This window comes from Mastomys coucha, unplaced genomic scaffold (assembly GCF_008632895.1).
Source record: "Mastomys coucha isolate ucsf_1 unplaced genomic scaffold, UCSF_Mcou_1 pScaffold12, whole genome shotgun sequence".
NCBI lineage: Eukaryota > Metazoa > Chordata > Mammalia > Rodentia > Muridae > Mastomys > Mastomys coucha.
This window is the reverse complement of record NW_022196894.1, coordinates 45980955-45999172: the sequence shown is the minus strand read 5'-3', so window position 1 is coordinate 45999172 and position 18218 is coordinate 45980955. Positions and strand designations below refer to the sequence as shown.

Genomic DNA, 18218 nt, shown 5'->3' with positions numbered 1-18218 from the left:
CAAACACAGAGAGCACAATGAGTGCCACACACAGGCCCTTCTATCTCCTTTGCGTCAGCAGGCTCTGAATGGAGGATTAAGGCGTTAATGTCAATCACCCTTAACCCAGAGTTGAGACTTCCCTAACATTCCTTTTTCTAAGACATGAAAACCCAAAGCAGTTTTGCTTACAATTTTAAGTCTTATTTTCTATTCTCTGAATGGCTGAGCTAGAACTGAGCTGACCGTCACAACTTGAGGACCAGCAGAGAGCTGATCCCAGCTGTGGCTTGGCCAATGACACTGCAAGTTGACACAGGTGCAAATAATGCTTCAACAGTTTATCAACACTTAAAACCAAACTCTAGTAATGCAATAATATGGAACCTCCACATTTTTCTGACAGCAAAAGTCTTCTAAAGGTGGCAGCAGCTGGGACAGAGAAGGCACTTTGTGCTAAATTCAGTGTTTCTCATGAGAGAGCGCCAAGGCAGAGAGGCAGTTCAGTCCAAGCTGCAGGCAGCCCTTCTGGGTGGAGGGACAAGAATGCCCCAGGAAGGCATCTGCAAAGGAGAATTTTATAATCATGATTCCAAGGCAAAATGGCTAAAGTTGGGATAGGGAAATACCAAGACAAACACGGTTGCAACATGGATTGAGAAGTGAGCTCAAGAACTCGGCGGGCTGACTCTGCCTTGACTCCCAAGGAGGCTGTGGGATCCTGGAGTGAGCTCAAGGACTCGCGGGCTGGCTCTGCCTTGACTCCCAAGGAGGCCGTGGGACCTTGCATGGCAGCGCCTGAACAAGCGCTGTTCACACAGACTCTCATTATCGACTTCTTTAACTATAGAATTTTCAGCTATAGAAAGAAGAAATACTTGGTGGGCTTGGCAGGTGACGACACATCACCACAGCACAGGCATGGCTGGTACTCAGTGTATATTAAGCTCTATAACAGTGCATGACTGGTTTTCCCCTTCATTCTGATGAACTTGGGAAAATCAAATTCTCTTTACAACACATACCAAACCGGCTCATGGGGCTTCAAAAGAAGCAAGCAGCTGTTTACGGCCAATGGAGAAATGCTTGTCTTTGTCCTGTCGGCTTCCTGGTGCACCACGGAGGAATATCCACTTACAGTCACATTTCAGAGACTTGACTAGGACATATTAATAAGTTCTACAAACTTCTTGGAAGTTCTTTCAAGAGCGCGAGAGGAAAGCCACAGCGTTGTACAGAGAACTCTGCCATCTCGGGTTCCCAGCGCAGGCCTACTTTGCTGCTTTCATGTAGGAAGGTATGGCTCCCCTGGCTGTCAGGCCCTCGAAGCACTTGTATGTGTAATTGATGAAGACCCAGTCTTTGTTCTTGTAGTCCGTCTCAGGCTAATTGCTTGTGGTCACTGTGGGCTTAAGAATATCACACTCTGGAAATTCATTGAAGTTTGAGGTATCATCGATGCTCTTGATTTCAATAGATATCGCAGCTGGTCTCTCCCTGATATGTTCCCAGTCAACACCTTCAAAAAAAGGATTTTTTTTTATTTCCTCAATTCCAGGGGCTCCAATTCTATGTTCCCATTCACAGCAGAACCTCAGAATCAGGCCCTTGGCTTTCTCGGAGACAGGAACTTCTGGGGGAAAGGTCAAGGTTTCCTTCCAGTTCATTACCTCCTTGTATGTCTCTTGTGGGGTCTCAGAGCAGAACGGTGGGTAACCGATGAGCATCTCATACATGATTACTCCCAGTGACCACCAATCGCTGAGCTTCTTGTACCCTGTCTGCATAAACACTAAAATTTATTTTTTAATTTATTTTATGTGCATGAGTACACTGTAGTTGTACAGATGGCAGTGAGCTATCATGTGTGTGGCTGCTGGGAATTGAACTCAGGACCTCTGCCGGCCCTGGCTTGCTCCAGTGTAATTCACTATAGCTGTCTTTAGATGCACCAGTAGAGAGCATCAGATCTTATTGTGAGTGGTTGTGAGCCACCATGTGGTTGCTGGGATCTGAACTCAGGACCTTCAGAAGAGCAGTCAGCTTTCTTACCAGCCGAGCCATCTTACCAGCCCAGGATTTTTTTTTTTCCAATTCAACAGATTAACATGCCGGGCAGTAGTGACTCATGCCTTTAATTCTAGAACTTGGGAGGCAGAGGCAGGTGGATTTCTGAGTTCGAGGCCAGCCTGGTCTACAGAGTGAGTTCCAGGACAGCCAGGCTACACAAAGAAACCCTGTCTCTAAAAACCAAAAACAAAAAAACAAAAACAAAAACAAAAAAAAAAACAGATTAACATTGGATGTTGTATAAACTATCTTAAACATAGTTGATCACAACGTTAACACACCACTTGGAATCCAGGGAAATAAGACAACTGCCATAAATGGTCCCCATCACTGGCAAGTTATATATTTATAAAAGACATCAGTGAAGGGTCAAACAATTGACTGGCTTTCTGAATGTATATGCATAAGCTGGAATTATCAGTCCAGAACATTTTTCATCATTTTACTCAGCAAGTTTGATAAATCTCAACCTTCTAGGAACATTACATTACACCTAATTATATAGAATAGATCAGAAAACAGTCCTAACCCTGAATTTCATCAGTTAAAGGATCAGGGAGAACAGATAAATCTTTTTCTTAATAAAACCCTTGGATATACATTTATTAAGGAAGTCTACAAGAAGATTATTTTTCATGACTTCTATGTTTTAAGTACTGTGCAAGCACTTGAAATGCACCATTCATCTGCTCAGCAAACATCTACTGAGACCATAATCCATGATAGGCAGCTATTCTGCCCCGTTAAGTACTAGACTTACAAGTTTCTCACTGTTTAATGGGAAAGTAAGCCCAAGTTAATACAAGAGACAAGTTAAGAGGACAGGGTCCTGGTGTGAAGTGACAAATGACTGAGGGGGGAAAGGAGAGTGAAGGCACACATGTGGTAGGGGAGGGGCAGCTGAGAAGAGCTTCCTGCAGAAAAGAGATCATGACTACACAGAAGTCCTCCTGATGAACGTGAGTGTGTGTGTGTGTGTGTGTGTGTGTGTGTGTTTATTTTAAAGCTGATGAGTAGGACAGTGATTTTGAGTTAAATTTACCTGACACCATGTCTAACCTTTCCCATTGTCTCATAACTGTCATTAGTAAAGAAAAGGGATGAGCAAAAGACACTTCTTGCATCTCCAAGGCACAAGAAGAATCATATTTTGTTATTATTCACCAATATTGATTTGATCCAAGACAATTCTCACTCTTCTATCCTTGCCAATTACTAGGTAACATTCTGAGAAAGGTTTTATGAAAGCTATAGACAAGAGTTCTTCCAGAGAACATGCATAAACGGTCAAACTTGTCCTGAGAAGAATTATGTTCAGAAATGGCTCTGCCATTCAGAGCCCTGAGCTTGGTTCCTAGCACCCACTCAGGATATTCCCAGTCATCTGTCACGCCATATCCAGGGACTCTGACACCCTCTTCAGGCCTCCTTAGACACCCACTTGTACACATAGAGGTACACATAAATATATAGTTTAACCTCATAGTAAATATTCAGAAATACCTTTTCTAATTTTTTAAAATAATTTATTTATTTTTATTTTATGTGATTTGTGTTTTGTCTGCCTGGATGTCTGTGTGAGAGTACTGGATCCACAGAGTTATGGTCGTGAGCTGCCACATGGGTGCTAGCATGCTGCCGCATGGATCCTGGATGCTTTGGAAGAGCAGTCAGTGCTCTAAACTGCTGAACCATCTCTCCAGCCCCACTTCTTCTCATTTTGAGTCCAAATAGTCTCATACTTAGTAAGGTAAAGGGTCCTAGACCTGTGGGGTGTGAGTAGAAGGATCAGGAGTTGGATGCCGGCCTCGACTGCATAGGAAGTTCAAGGCCAGACTGAGCTACCTGAGAAACCAAACATTAAAATAATTTAGGAATTTGGGGTGTTCTGGAAAGAGAAACTCACTTCCCTTCTCACAGAGGGCACAGCGGTAATTTCTTGATTCTTTATTTGCCTTTAGAAAAGAATTACTTTCAGCATATTGTGCTTTCCACTTGAAAGAGTCTAAGCAAGAATCACCATATCTGGTGTCAAAATTCACCTTGCTCACCTATTGCCAAAACCTCATGATACTTAAGACTTAGCTAACCAATTAAAAAGAACAACAACATCAACAACTCTTTGCATATCATTAGTGCTAACTCTTAAAATATGTTACCAAGAGGAATCCAAGGCTTAGTAGATATTTACCAATAACCTACTATTTACCTGGCAGTGTGCTACTCAATCGGGGTTTGTGTGGGGCAACTCCTAGTCCTACACCTGACCTCAAAGGTAGGAGCACACCAAGCAATTAGAATATAAGTGTTTAAAGTCCAGTCCACTCATTTAAATGTGGAACTTAAGGATTATAAAGCAAGTGGCATTGGTGGTATAACTCAGTTGTAGAATGCATTTCTGGCATTTGCCAAGCCCTCGATCCAGTTCCTAACCCTGAAATATAAGGTTAGAGAAAAGAAAGCAGCTTCAAGAGTCTAAATCCCAGTCACATCGCTGAAAGATGAGAAGGTGGAAACAGTTAAAAAAAATAGAAAAGAAAAGAAAAAGAAAAAGAAAAAAATGGTCAACCACCCTCTTGCTTTCTTTCTTTAAACTAATTGACAGACACAAACGTGAGCTGGAGAAGACAGAACCCTCAAAATTAAGAATGTTAAAGGAGGGGGGGGAGGCTGGAGAGATGGCTCAGAGATTAAGAACACCAACTGTTCTTCCAGAGGTCTTGAGTTCAATTCCCAACAACCATATGGTGGCTCACCACCATCTGTACTGGGTGGGATCTGATGCTCTCTTCTGGTTTGTCTGAAGAGAGCAATCGTGTACTCATATACATAAAATAAATAAATCTTTTTTTAAAAAAAGAATGTTAAATGGAATCAGACATGTTGGTTTCTGGACTAGATTATAGACTAAATTGTCTATGGGTGGCCATAGCTATTTTTATTTAATCAAAATTTCATTTGAGAAAGTGAAAAGTATACTTTGCTCCACTAGACACATTTAGAGCAGTGGTTCTTAACCCTCATGCTGTGGCAACCCCCCAACCATAACATTATTTTTGTTGCTACCTCATGACTGCAATTTTGCTACTGTTATGAGTCATAATGCAACTATCTGTGTTTCCCAATGATCTTAGGAGACCCCCTAAGGAGTCACAACCCACAGGGTGAGAAGTGCTGATCTAGAGGAACAAATAGCAGTGAATTAATGAATTTATTCAAGATAAATTAGGCTTGCCTCCTCTACGTTGCAGCCATTCAGGATACTAAATTGAAATTGAAAAATATAATTGACAATGACGATTCATGCACAAAGTAACCAAAATAAAATTGTTTTTCTATCAGTCTCATTCTGAAGCTCTACTCTCTAAAGCCATTCAAGTCAGTCTCTTAGTTCTCTCTTAATTCTTCAGCAATAAAAGCACACACCTGCTGTGAGTGTGATGTATATTAAAGTAGGTAGGAAACCAGAGGGAGCAGATGTTAAGGAATACGCTTTTGGTTACCCTAAATATGCTGACATCCAAAAGTTCCCTTACCAGCTTCAAAGAGAAAAGACAAATGGAAAGAAGTAGCAGAGCTGGCAGGCTATAATGTAGCATGCTTGGAAGAGCTCTTACCTAAGAAGCATGAAGTCTGGGGTGCAAACTCAGCGCTCTGTGACATCAAGTGCCTTAATTCCCAATGGTCAGGAAATGGAAGTAGGTGGACCAAAGTCATCTGTGTCTGGTCAGTGAGTTCCACATTTGCCTGGGATACAAGAGACCCTGCTCCCCCCGAAAAAAACAAACAAACAAACAGACAGAAAGAAAAAAGAAATCATCACGGCCAGGCAGGAGTGGCGCACACCTTTAATCCCAGCGCTTGGGAGGCAGAGGCAGGCGGATTTCTGACTTTGAGGCCAGCCTGGTCTACAGAGTGAGTTCCAGGACAGCCAGAGCTACACAGAGAAACCCTGTCTCGAAAAAAGAAAAAGAAAAAGAAAAAAGAAAAAGAAACGAAATCATCACAAGCACGTCTGTCAATCATAGAAGGAGGAGGAGGACTACGAGGAGAAGGAGTGTTGACTGCAGAGCAACTCAAATTTGGGGTCAACCCAAGTTCCTGGAAAAGAGGCCTTGCTAAGTTTCCAAATTCTGTTATAGCTCCTTTAAACGCATCTTTCCTCATTTTGTTCCATCCAATATTGTGCTGATTTCATATAAACTTTTTCTTTTTTAAAGTGGTTTTAATTTTTTAAGGAAGAATGCATTTGTTACTCCACTGAGCAGTAAAATTAATATTTTTTTTTCTTACGAGCCATCAGACAGCACACAGAGCAAGCAATGGTGGATATTTCTAGCCAATTTAGTTGCTTATTTTGTTGTGACCTTTCTTTTTGTCATTGTTACACACGGGATCTGAGGGTGGCTTATCAGGCTTGGGTGAAAAGTACTTTTACCTTCTGACCATCATCCAGGGATGATAGACATAAGCATGTTGATAATGTCACTGATGCCTCAAGGCATGGCATCTTTTCATAAGAGGTATGACGGTGCACATTTAGAAAAGTGACTGATGCTGATGAGATGTTCCCCCAGTAAAACCCCAAGGAAGAAAGACAGGTATGAGAGTGCTCACCTATAATCTACACATTTGGGAAGCTGAAACAGGTGAATGACAAGTTTCAGTCCAATCTGTGTCAAAATTAAAGTCAACATCCACAACAATAAAAACACGACACAGATAATGTATTGTTACTTTCTCCCTGTGACAGAAACAACCTAAAGAATGAGGAGTTTATTTTGGTCCACATTAGTCTAGCATGGTGGTAGCATCGCAAACATAGGAGCTTGATGCTTTTCATCAAACAGCAGCCATGAAACAGAGACAAATGACGGCTCTCAGCCTGTTTTCACCTTTTCATTAATTTCAAGACTTCAAATCCTGGTGCTATGGTGAGCAGTCACATCTCAGAAAACCTAGTCTAGGGCTGGCGAGATGGCTCAGCGGGTAAGAGCACTGACTGCTCTTCTGAAGGTCCTGAGTTCGGATCCCAGCAACCACATGGTGGTTCACAGCCACCCGTAATGAGATCGGACACCCTCTTCTGGCGCGTCTGAAGACAGCTATAGTGAATTATGCCAGAGCGAGTGGGGCCAGAGCAGGAACATACATGATGGCTCACAGCCATCTGTACAGCTACAGTGTACTCATACACATAAAATAAATAAAATAAATCTTTAAAAAAAGAAAAAAGAAAAAGAAAACCTAGTCTAGAAACATCCTCACATCCATAGGTTTATCTTTTAGGTGATTCTGGACACTGTCAAGTTGACAATCAACATTAATCATTAAAGGTAGAGTTCAGTGGTATACTGGAGGTTATATGACATACAAGGACCAACTAAAAATAGCCTTGGAGGAAGAAATATATAATTGTTTACAAGGTTGTCTCCAGAAATAATGCCTTGAAGATATGTCAAAATCTCTAATTTGAATAGAGATAAATAGTAATATTCAATGTGCACCAGTATGTGATATTACGGGAAAATACATTCTTTGGCCTTTTGCTTGAAGCTCTCAGACAGTACAGCTGGCCTTTCATGGCAAGTGTGGTCCCTCCATGCTGCACAAAATTTGTCTACACAAGTATTATATACTTCAACATGGAGTGAATGCAACTAGACCATCTGTAAAATACCCAGTCTAAATATTATAGTATATAGTGGTATATATTACTATGTAATAGAATCTATAATACTACAGAATCTTCAATTCTTCTTTCACTAACTAGGGGCTTTGCCAAAAGTTATGGTTAGGAACAGGAAAACAAATAACACACATGATAATAAATAGACAAATGGTAGGAAAAAATAGATGATAGATAGATAGATAGATAGATAGATAGATAGATAGATAGATAGATGACAGATAGTTATTTTTAAGAGAGCCACCAGGCCATGGTGGTGCATACCCTTCATCCCAACACTTGGGAAGCAGAAGTAGGTGGATCAGTGGGAAGATGATGAGAATGATCAGATTCATGTTGCCTCATTGGCTGCTATGCCGATCACTAAGTTAAAGGCCAACCTGGGCTACATAGCAGGTTGTATGGGCTACCAGAGAAACCATGTCTTGAAAAACAAAAAGACACGCACACACACACACAAACACACACACACATGCATGCACAGAGAGAGAGACAGAGAGAGAGAGAGACAGAGAGAGAGAGACAGAGACAGAAAGAGACAAACACAGAGAGAGGAAGCTACCAGGACAGTTTTACAGAGACAGGTTGACAAGATAGAGAATGAAAAGATGAGAAAAAGCCAGTAGATTAGAAAAAGATTTCCGGTGGCTGGTGAGATGGCTCAGCAGATAAGAGCACCGTTTGCTCTTCCGAAGGTTTTGAGTTCAAATCCCAGCAACTGCATGGTAGCTCATAACCACCCACAATGAAATTAAAACAAAACAAAACAAAAAACTTATTTTGCTGGGAGGTGGTAGCCTTTAATCCCAGCACTTGGGAGGTAGAGGCAGGTGGATTTCTGAGTTCGAGGCCAGCCTGGTCTACAGAATGAGTTCCAGGACAGCCAAGGCTACACAGAGAAACCTTGTCTCAAAAAAAAAAAAAACAAAAACAAAAACAAACAAAAAAAACCCAAAAAACAAAAAAAGAAAGAAAAGAAAAAGATTGCCAGGCAGTGGTGGTGCATGCCTTTAATCCCAGCACTTGGGAGGCAGAGACAGGCAGATTTCTGAATTTGAGGCCAACCTGGTCTACAGAGTGAGTTCCAGGACAGCCAGGGCTATACAGAAAAACTCTGTTTCGAAAAAACAAAAAAAACAAAAAAACAAAAAAACAAAAAAACAAAAAAAAAATTGCCAGATTTAGTTTGAGGCCAAGCAGAGCAATTGAGTCAGAAGCCGAGAGAAGCCAATTTGAATCAGTCAGCTTGGAGAAGAGTTTTCATCCAGATCAGATGAATTGAAACAAGCAGCCAGAGTTTAGGAAAAAAAAAACAAAACAAAACAAAACTAGAAAGATTGATCTTATTTATCAGTAAGCTCTGAGATAACAGTTACATCTGGTGAATAAGATACCTTTATAGGAATACTGTCAGACTTTTTAGACATGGGACCTATCTGACAGATGAAGGTAGACCTTCAAGGATATTATTGGTGAGTCTGATTTTCAGTTTAGCTTTCTACAATCTGGTTTGCCAAAAGGTAACTACTGAGTCATAACTCCCAGCCATAATGGTCAGAGCTGTGAGCTATCATACCTTCCTAGACAAGATAAACTGGACTCTCTGAACTGTAAGCTCAAGTGAACCACTTCTGCATTACATTGTTCTATCTGGTATTCTAACACAGCAATAAGAAAAGTAACTAACACAGAATATTGATCTCTCTCCTCTATGCCCTCTGCCCAGTTATTACCTTAAATACAGCGTACACACTATTCTATTTAATTCCCTCTTTTTTCTATACTGTTCTTGTGAGAATTGGGCATATCCTATCTCTGACTCATTCTGTCAGATCATGCTCTGAGTCATCACTTTTTCTGCCCCCTCAATCATACATCACTTTCAAACAAGGCTTCTTTTTTCTACACACTAACTTTATATACATTGTTTAGGATTAAAGGTGTCTACTAAGAGTATGTCTGTATTCCAGTCAGAGGGATTAAAGGTCTATGATTCCAGCTGGATCAGGAAGACACGTGTTTGCATGTGATCCATTGCCAGAGAGGCCATGATACTGAGTTGAAATTCTTCTACACTCCAAATAGCTGGAGACTAGTATTTGAGCATGTGTGGGATGCATTCTAACCTCACATCATAACAGCTAAACCATAGAGACATAAGTACACAAGCACAAACTGTCTGAAGTCAGTATTTTATTATTCAATAAAATGAACTTGACATACAGCCCTCAGACCTGAATTTGGAAATAATTTCTGCCATTTGAATCTGTGAAGTTCAGTTCTTGAGTCTGTATTACCACTGTTTTGTGATCCACATCTGTAATACCATCTGACATATTTTTCTTGGATATTTTATGTCTTCATTTAATAACCTCTGCTGAATGACTTTTTCTCATTAAAAATCAATTAGAATCATAAAAGTCATAAAATTAAAGTCGCTCCAAGTAATAATGATTCCTCCCTGAGGGCTGTTATTAAAAGGAAACATTGTCCCACAAGCTTGACTTCAACAGTGTGTATTACGCTTAATGAATTGTGTCTAAGCTTACCAACAATAGATACACATGAGGGTTAGAGATGGCTCACCGGTTATGAGAATTTGCTGCCCTTCCGGAAGGATCACATTGAGTGATACATAATCACATATAACTCTAGTTCCAATATACCTAACAGGCACTTCTGGCCTGTATGCACCTGTATGGTTGTATCCACTTACATGCATGCATGAGCATGCTGATGCACAGACACACACACAAACACACACACACACACACACACACACACACACACACACACACACACATTAAATAAGTGAGTATCTAACTAGATAGATGATAGGTTTGAAGAGCCCTGAAACCTGTGTTATGATAGTCACTTGTCAGTGAATCATTGTGCTGGAAGAATGCAACATAATTATGGGGCATGGAGTATTGTAGGTCAAACATGCAGCATCATAATGGTAAATGAACAATTGTGATTGTACAGTACAGCATTAAAATGGCACATTGGGCTGGGCAGTGGTGACGCACGCCTTTAATCCCAGCACTTGGGAGGCAGAGACAGGCAGATTTCTGAGTTTGAGGCCAACCTGGTGTACAGAGTGAGTTCTAGGACAGCCAGGGCTATACAGAGAAACCCTGTCTCGAAAAACGAAAAAAAAAAAAAAATGGCACATTGGATTGCACATAGTAACACACACCTTTAATCTTAGTACTTGTACGGCAGAGATAGACAGGATTCTGTGAATCCCAGGACAGACTAGTTACACAGGAGATTCCAGAACAGCCAGGGTAGCATAATGACACTCTGTCTCAAAAGAAGTGAAAGAAGAGGAGGAGGAAGAAGAGGAGAAGAAAGAGAATGAAAGAAAAAAAGGCTGTACCTTAGAATATTGTGTTGTTACAATGTAACATTACAGTGAATCATTGTAATGCTATGATGCAGCATTATGATGGCATTTGGGTATCAAAATCCATGCTTTTTTAAAAAAATTTATTTATTTCATGTATATGAGTACACATTGTAGTTAAACATAGTTGTGAGCCTTCATCTGGTGGTTGTTGAGAATTGACTTTTTATTTAGGACCCTGCTTGCTCCGGCCCAAAGATTTATTTATTACTATAAATAAGTACACTGTAGCTGTCTTCAGATGAACCAGAAGAGGGCGTCAGATCTCGTTACAGGTGGTTGTGAGCCACCATGTGGTTGCTGGGATTTGAACTCAGGACCTTCAGAAGAGCAGTCGGTGCTCTTACCCACTGAGCCATCTCACCAGCCCCCAGAAGCCATGCTTTTCAAGGCAAAAGAGAAGAAGAAGGAGGAGAAGGAGGAGGAGGAGGGGGAGGAGAAGCATTGTGATGACACAGTGGAACATTTTCTGATAGTATAGAATATGATAACACAATGGAGCTTTGTGATGTCATAATGCAGTCATGTGACTGCACAAAAGTGAAATAACCTTGTGCAAGCACAATGCAGCCTGGTTATGGACTATTAAGTGAAGGGCTCTAGCAGGCCTGAGCATAGGAAACATAGTGCTGGTGGAAAACACGATAGATGGGTCTTGCTCTTCCCACTTCCTTCTTCCTTGCTAACCTTACGTTATATTCCTAAAGCTAGCTATCAAGGTCAAGTCCAATTTTTGGCCACTTTCTTATGCCTGACTCATTCCTGAGACTGGTAACAAAGGTCTAACTATCAAAACATCGAGGTCCAATCAAAAATTTCCATCTAGCTACCCTAATTAAAATACTTAATGGGGGCTGGTGAGATAGCTCAAGGGATAAGAGCACTGACTGCTCTTCCGAAGGTCCTGAGTTCAAATCCCAGCAACCACATGGTGGCTCACAACCATCCATAATGAGATCTGACGCCCTCTTCTGGTGCATTTAAAGTCAACTACAGTGTACTTACATATAATAATAAATAAATCTTTGGGCCGGAACAAGCAGGGACTGAGCAAGCGGGGCCAACTGGAGCAAGCAGAGGTCCTAAAAATTCAATTTCCAGCAACCACATGAAGGCTCACAACCACCTGTACAACTGCAGTGTACTCACAGAAATAAATGAATAAATAATAAATAAATAAATAAATAAATAAATCTATTTTTAAAAGTACCCAATCAGAACTTATCAACCATTCTGGCTCATTCTAACACAGGGCTTCCTTTTTCCCCCAACTTAAAATTAACACACTTGCTGCCAGGCAGTAGTGGTGCATGCCTTTAATCCCAGCACATGAGAGGCAGAGACAGGCAGATTTCTGAGTTCAAGGCCAGCCTGGTCTATAGAGTGAGTTCCAGGACAGCCAAGGCTACACAGAGAAATCCTGTCTTGGAAAAAAAAAAAATTAACACTTGCAAAGCGATTTTCTGCTGCTTCTGCCAGATTCAGATTGAGCTACCTTGTCTCTTTGTCTTGCTTAATGGCTCTTATTCAGTTTAATTTCTGTTTGGGAATTGGCGTTTGAGTGTGGTCTGTGCCTAATCTGGGGTACAGAGGTGGGAGCACACTGCAGGACACAGATTCTTTCACTATTGTGATTTGAAATAGAACAGACTATGTAATAGAGAATGGAGCTTTGTGTATCAAAATGCAGACTCATGATGGTAAAATGAAGGGAGGTGAATGTACAGTGCCACATCAAGATTGGAGCATCACATTGTCACAGTGGAGCACTGTCAGCTGCATGTCAAAATGCAGGATTATGATGAGACAAGGAGTATTATGTCACTGAGGAACACCTTCTCAGATAGTATAGCATTGTGATGAAAGAGTTTTGACTGAACACTTCTAACACTTTAAAGGCAGAATGGATCATTGCAGTGTCGCAGTGCAGTGTGCTGGAGTAAGAAGTGTTGTGTGTCACATCAGAGTATTGTGATGGAATACTGACATGGAAATGATGTGATAGATCTTTAATGATATCAAAGTACAGCATTAATTATGATATCACAGTTGCACAGGGCAGCATTAATGTGGTCAAGGAGTCATTATGATGTCAAATTCTGCATTTGGTGACACAAAGAAGCAATGGGTTGTCAAAATACAATATTGACATGGCACAATAGAGCTTTGTGATCCCAGAATGCAACAGGATGCTGACAGAAAGATTCACGGTGATGTTTCAATGGAATATTAGGTTGACACGGTGCAGTGTTATGACGCAGCAGAGCTTTGTTATGTCACAAAGCAACATGAAGTAACAGAATGGAACTCTGCAGTCTCATGGTACAGCACTGGAACAGTGCAACAAGGCATTGATGCCCCAGTGCAGTATGAGGATGCTTAGAGCAGTGTGACATTCCTAGAAAGCACTGTGATGCCACGATAGGTACTTGTGATTACATGGCACACTGCTAGCACAGCAAAGCCATCTCCTTATGAAAAAAGGAGGATTTTGATGACACAGTTAGGCACAGCCATGCCACACTAGATCAGTGAGATGTGACAATATACCACTGTGATAACATGATAAATCTTTATGAATTTTTTTATTTAAAAAGTTAAATTGTGCCAGGCAGTGGTGGCGCATTCCTTTAATCTCAGCACTTGGGAGGCAGGGGCAGGTGGATTTCTGAGTTCAAGGCCAGCCTGGTCTGCAGAGTGAGTTCCAGGACAGCCAGGGATATACAGAGAAGCCCTGTCTCAAAAAACCAAAAAAAAAAAAAAAAAAAAAGTTAAATTGTACTCCATTTAGCTTCTGTCTTAGTTATTGTTCTATTGCTGTGAAGAGATGCTATAACCAAGGCAGCTTACTTATTGTTTCAAAAGTCAGTTCATGATCGTCATAGTGGGAAGCATGGCAGCAGGCAGGGAGGCATGGTACTGGAGTAGCAGCTGAGAGCTCACAGCTTAACTTCTACAAGATGGAAGCAGAGGGAGAGCAAAACTGAAAATGACACAGGTTTTTTAAACCTCAAAGGCCACCTCCAGTGACAAATAATTATATTGGTACATTGTAGCATTATAATGTTCTGTTGTGTCTTTAAAATGCTCTATGGTAACACTGACGATGTTAGTATACACACTGGTGATGTTAACAATGCTTCACTGTACCATCAAATGCTCCGCCATTATATCACGGTGCCCCACTCTACTCTCACCGTTGTGCACTGCATATGGCTGTTCTTTGTCATTACAGTGCTACACTGTGACATCACAGCACAACATTGTGGTATTATGATGTTCCATCATGACATAGCAAAGCTGCATTGTGATATTACAAAGCTCCACTTTGATATTACAATGTTCTATTGTGCCAATGCTATGCCATATTATGACATCACAGCTATTCATTGTGACACTCTGTACTTCCTCTTCCATCATAATGCTACACTTAAACATCATCATGAGCCAGGCAATGATGGCGCACACCTTTAATTCCAACACTTGGGGGGCAGAAACAGGTGGATTTCTGAGTTCGAGGCCAGCCTGGTCTAATGAGTGAGTTCCAGGACAGCCAGGGCTACACAGAGAAATCCTGTCTTGAAAAACCAAAAAAATAAAAAATAAAAAATCACCATGATTGAATGCCATACTGAATTATGACACCATATGCTCCTTGTGCAATCAGTGTACTACACTGTGGAATCACATATCTCCATTTTACCATCCCAGTGCTAAAGAATGTTGTCACTGGGCTGGTGAGATGGCTTAATGGGTAAGAGCACTGACATTGTAAGGGCACAAGTGAGCATGGTGGTGACATTATGGACCATTGAGATGTCACAACAGTATTTTAGTGTCCCAGTGCAACACTGTGTTGGAAAGATAGACCTTTTTCTTTCTTTTTTTTCTTTTCTTTTCTTTTTTTTTTTTTTTTTTTTTTTTTTTTGGTTTTTCGAGACAGGGTTTCTCAGGCTGGCCTCGAACTCAGAAATCTGCCTCTGCCTCCCAAGTGCTGGGATTAAAGGCGTGTGGTAGCACTGCCCGGGGGAAAGATAGAGCTTTGTGTGACACTGTGCAGCACTGTGGTAGCATAGCACAAGGGAATGTGGTCTGGTGCGATTCAGTATTGTGATGGCACAGAGGAGTGTTGTCATGTCACAATATAGCATAGTGGTGGTGGTATACAGTAGCACTCTGATGTCACAGTGAAGTTATATATTGGCACAGAGAAATATGGTGACACATTAGATTATGATGGTGTAATAATGGAGCATAGTGATGACAATCTCTAGCGCTGTGATGGTAAAATTGAGCTTTTTGATATCATAGTGTAGTACAGTAATAGCACAAAGGAGCATTATGATGTCATAACTCAGCATTGTGACCAGTCATGATGACATTTAAGTATAGCATTATGATGGAATACAGAGTACTGTGTGTCAGAATGAGTCATCATGATGTCAAAATGTGGCATTGCTTTGGCACAATAGAACATCTTGATGTCACAGTGGAGCTTTGTGATATCACAATGCAGCCTTTGATGTCACAATGGATCATTATAATGTCACAATGTGGCACTGTGATGTCACAGTTTAGCACTTTTATGGCAGAGGAGAGCACTGGGATGAAAACACAGAGCTGTGTGATGTCACAAGGCAACAGTGCAATGACACAAAAGAACACTGGATTCAAAAATGAAGTATTGTGATGGCACTATTTACCTTATGATGTCACAATGCAATGCAGTGATGGCACAAGGAAGCATTGTGATAGTACAGTGGACAACTATGATATCATAGTAGAGCGTTTTTCCAGCACATGGCACCAGAGTTGTTGACTGCAGCATTGTGAGGATACAGTGAGTCATTCTGATGTCACAGTAGAGAATCATGACAACACAATAAATCTTTTTGACATCACAATACAGAGTTGTGATGGCACAGCTGAGTATTGCAGTGTTGCAATGGATCTTTGTGTTGTCATAATGCAGTCATGGGTTACCATAGTGAAACACTGTAATATCACCAAATATACCATTCTTGTGGCCCAGCAGAACATTTTGATGACATAGGGAATGGTGTAATGTTACCATATACCAATATGATAGCATGACATAGAATATTGTGACATAAATTACAGAATTATAATTCTTAGTGAAATATTATATCATTCTAGTAGAGTATAACATTGCTATGCACAATGGGACTTTGTGATGTCATAATGTGGATTCGGGCTGACAAAATAGAACATTGTGGTGGCTGAAGAGATGGCTTAGCTTCTAGAGGTCCTGAATTCAATTCCCAACAACCATATGGTAGCTCACAACCATCCATGATGAGATATGATGTCCTCTTCTGGGGTGTCTGAAAACAACTACCGTGTACTTACATATAATAAAGAAATAAAATCTTTTAAAAAAAAATAGGACATTGTCTTTTCATAATGTGAAAGTGTGTCACTGTGGGCGCAGGCTTTGAGGTCCCCTATGCTTAAGCTATGCCCACTGTGGCAATCACCTTGTGTTGCCTAAGGATCAGGATGCAGAGCTCTCAACTCCTTCTCCAACATCATGTCTGCTTGGATGTTGTCATGCTTCCTACCATGATAATAATGGGCTGAACCTCAAAAACTGTAAGCCAGCCCCAGTTAAGTATTATCCTTTATAAGAGTTGCCTTGGTCATGTTGTATCTTCACAGCAATACGACCCTAAGACATTGCCCTTAATTCCTGAGCTATGTCTCCAGCCCCACCTCTTTTTCATGGTTTTTGGTGACATCATAAGGTGAATTGTGCCATCCCAATTCTCCATTTTTTATTCCAGTGTTCTTTTATGTCATTGTACTGTTGCCTTGTGGCATCAAACAGCTTTGTGTTTTCATCACAGTGCTCTCCTCTGCCATAAGAGTGCTAAACTGTGACATCACAGTGCTCCATTGTGACAGACAGACAGCAAACAGACAGACACAGAGAGAGAGATTAATAAAAAGATATGTCCCTTTTTAAAAGTTTTGCCCCTTTCAAGCTATTCCTCCCTAAAGTAAATTTTTCCTTTTTTAAAAAATCCTTCTAAGAAAGTTGCAAACATAAATGTAATCAAATATTTAGTATTTTATTGCTATGACCTGATGCACAGTTTTTGTCTACTTTCTTTCCTTCATTCTCTACTAACATGGTCTCTGTTTTATTTAGGGTTTCTATTCCTGTGATGAAACACTAAGACCAAAAATCAAGTTTGGGAAGAAAGGATTTGTTTGGCTTATACTTCCATACCACTGTTCATCATTGAAGGAAGTCAGTACAGGAACTCAATCAAAGAGGGCAAGCTTAATCAAACCTGGAGGCAAGAGCTGATGCAGATGCCATGGATGGGTGCTGCTTACTGGCTTGCTCTTCATGGCTTGCTCAGCCTGCTTTCTTTTTTTTTTTTTTTTAAGATTTATTTATTTTATGCATATGAGTACACTGTAGTTGTCTTCAGTCATACCAGAAGAAGGCATCAGATCCCATTACAGATGGTTGTGAGCCACCATGTGGTTGCTGGGAATTGAACTCAGGACTTATGGAAGAGCAGTCAGTGCTCTTAACCACTGAGCCATCTCTCCAGCCCCCTCAGCCTGCTTTCTTATAGAACCCAGGACCACCAACCCAGGAATGGTAAAACTCATAATGGTCTGGGTACTCCCACATAAATCACTACTTAAGAAAATGCCTTACAGCCCAGTCTTATAGAGGCATTTTCTTAATTGAGATTCCTTTTTCTCAGATGACTTTAACTTGTGCCAAGCTGGCATAAAACTATCCAGCACAGCCTACATAAGACTAGGTGGCTTAAAACTTTGTATGCATTTCAGGCTGGCCTGAAACTATGTAGACAAGGCTGCCTTCTAACTCATAATCCTTCAGTCTCAGCCTCCCAAGTGCTACAGTTATAAGCATGCAAATGTGAAAAGGGGAAAGGCTGAACAAAATGTAAGACAACTCAATAATCAGTTTGACTTAGGATGTAAAGATATGTAAGAGATGGGTTGATTTGTGGGACTCAGTACCTGAATTCTTGGCCTCATGCATCTTGTCAATCATTACCACTG

General features: G+C 40.8%; 1 pseudogene; it reads right to left on the bottom strand.

Moving 5' to 3' along the window:
• Positions 1–1250: 1250 nt before the first annotated feature.
• On the bottom strand, positions 1251–1766 carry LOC116086435 (annotated as a pseudogene).
• Positions 1767–18218: the final 16452 nt, after the last annotated feature.